Raw genomic sequence first — 3,184 nt, 5'->3', positions numbered from 1 at the left:
TCTCTCTCTCTCTCTCTCTCTCTCTCTCTCTCTCTCTCTCTCTAATAAATAAAAAAAAATATTAGCTGACAAGTTTTTCTTTGTACCTTCTGTGATGTGCCTGCCTCTGTTTCATGTACTATGAAATACAATTGGTTACAAAAACTGTAATGAATTTTTAGTCTAGTAGAGGAAATGATTCCTTGACAATTGCTATAAAATTATAGCATGACAATTGTACAACACAAAGGAAAACTGGGAGAATAGTGATTGGTATCCATCTAAGATAGTGAGTAAACACTTTGTATGAGAGGAAGGATATAACATACATCTTGAATTACATGGGAGCACTCAAGAAAGAGCATACAAGAATTGTTTGGAAAATATCAATTGTGTGTGAAACATTGGGGGTAATAAAGTGAAATCAAGTTTATATATCCAAATATTTTAGAAGGGAGGAATTGCAAATGATGTGGATATGGAGGTAGGCACAGGTTCTGCCAAAGCTCTTGTTTGTGTGTCTGACAACATGCTGGGCATGCAAGTACTTCCCTTTATATTTGGAAGAAACTGCGTATTTAGCATGACCCTCAGTCCTGAAACTGCTAGCCACTTTCTGGAGCAACTCAGATTGCTGCCATAGTCTCTACCTCTTCAGGCCAGTCTCCCTTTCCCCTTTTTTCTTCTCTATTTTTCTTTAAAATTTCTATTTTCTGTTCCTGTCAGTGTACCAACTCAGGTTCTACTCAGGACACAAGACATTCCCATGTAAGCAGGAGATTTCTTATGTCTTCATTTTAATTACTCTCTTTCAAAGTGTCTTCTGTTCTCTCACACATACAAAGTGGTTTCATGATTATGATAAAAACACATATATAATACTTATTTTCCAGATACTTTCCAAGAATTTTATGTTTATTGGTTCCTAACAGCAACAGTGGAGATGGTAGTAATTTATACTTATTTGAAAAATAGATAGACTGAAACAGTGGGTATTTTTTCAGAAGAAATGAAAGCCTCATAGCACAGTGATATATGTTCACACATGTTTATAGGAGTGTAATTTGACATAGCTAAATCCTTGAAACAACACTGATGCCCAACAACTGAAGAATGGATAAAGAAGATGTGGTATTTTTATACAATGAAGTCTTATTCAGCTGTAAGACAGGATAAATTTGCATCTTTTTTCAGTAAATGGATGGAACTAGAGAACATACTCAGATGAAATAAATCAGAGCTATGTGTGCAAACATCATATTGTCTCCTTAGTGTGAGAACCTGAAAGAGAAAAATGGGTTCTGAAAGGTACAATACATAATGTGAAAAGGGAATGAATTTATTCAAAAGGAAAGAGTTGCTGAGTTGAGGAGAAGGGCAGGAGAGGGAGTTGGGGAAAGAAATTTATGTAAGCAGAATGGTTTGGACAACTGTACTATGCATTTCTGCTGGTCTGTGGAAAGGAGCAGATAATGCTTATTTGTTTTGTCTCCTTTTTTCAATGGTTTGTCCTTTTTCTCTTCTTAATTTCTTATATGTTCCTTTCTTTTTTATTTCTTCTTCCATTTTACATGCATATATCTGGTAATATGAATAACTTGTTGGAAGACAATACTATTAGAACAGATACTGTGAAATGCATATTACTTTGTTAAGTGAAATTCTATATCACTTGTAATTTTTCTGTTTTAATTCTAATTTGTACTCTTTTTAAAAATAGGAAGATACTGAGAAGGGTAAATTTTTGTCACATGAAACCTGTAGTTTTAGCTTTTGAGGATTCTCCATACTTATTTTCATATTGTTCATATCAATCTACATCCCCAACAACAGTTGTGAAGGGTTCCTTTTTCAGCAAAGTCTTGCCGTGCCAGGATTTGTTTTACTTTTTGCTTTTGACACAGGCTTTCACTATATAGTTTGGGTTATTTTTAGTTATTTTCAACTCTCATTAACTATTATAAATAATGCTACAGTCAACATGGGAGTCCAGAGGTCTCTTTGGCATGCTTTTTAATCTTGAACAAATAATCCTAGCCCAAGCCACTACTCTCAAGTTTTTATTAATATAGAAACAGAATTATAGACCAATGAAATAGAATAGAGAGCTACCAGTAAATCAAGGTGTCTACAGTCAATTGTCTTCAACAGAAGTGTTAAAAATCAGCATTGAAAATAGAACACTCTTTGCAAGAAATGAGGCTAGAAAAGTTAGACATTCCCATGCAGAATAATGAATCTAGATATTTATCTTTCACCAATTAAAAAACAAATTAAAAATGTAGTTGAAATTTAAATTGAAGTCTGAAATTTCCAGGAGAAAATACATGAAAAAGGCTTCAGGACTTTGGAATGGGCTGGAGCTTTTATGTGGATCATACCCCAAAAGTACAGGAAACCAAAGGAAAAATAGAGAAGTGAGATTATGTAAAACTAAAAATGTGTATTTGTCCAAGAAGATTCTCAGTGGAGTGCAGAGATAATTAGAGAATGGAATAAAGTTTTCAAAGTATTTATCTGAGTAGGGGTTGATATCCAGAATGTAGAAGCACTTCAAATTTCAATCACACAATGTTAAATAATCTAATTAAAAATGGGCCTCAGATCTAAAAACTGGTATTTCTCAGAAGGATATGAATAAGTACAACCAAAAATGCTCAACTAATCTTCAAGGAGATGCAATTCTAAACTATAAGAATTCAGGATCACACCATGGAAGAAGGAAAAGTATTAACAAGCCTAAAGTTAATAAGTGCTTTTGAGGAAGTCAGAAAAGGGAATACTTTCACACTGTTGGTGAAAATGTAAATTAGTACGGCTAATATGCCAGTTCCTCAAAAAAGTTGTTTTCTTAAACAATTGCAGAGTAATTTAAAAATTCCACTACTAACTATATATACAAAAATAAAGTCATATAGAAGGACCATCTACACTCCTATGTTTATTGCGATACTAGTCACATAAGATGAAAAATGGAAGTAATCTTTGTTTTTATCAATTGATGAATTAATAAAGAACATGTAGTCATATTCACAATGGAATAGTATTCAGCTAAAAGAAGTGAAAATCCTACCATTTGGAACAACATAGATTGAAATAGAAATTGTTTTAATAAGTAAATAAGCCATGCAAAGAATAACAACTACTATACAATCTTAGTCATATGTTAAATCTAATAAAAGCTGGTTGTAGAGTAGTCGATAAT

The sequence above is a fragment of the Octodon degus genome, unplaced genomic scaffold (assembly GCF_000260255.1).
Source record: "Octodon degus isolate 3935 unplaced genomic scaffold, OctDeg1.0 scaffold00146, whole genome shotgun sequence".
Taxonomy (NCBI): Eukaryota; Metazoa; Chordata; class Mammalia; order Rodentia; family Octodontidae; genus Octodon; species Octodon degus.
Note: the sequence above shows the minus strand (reverse complement) of the source record.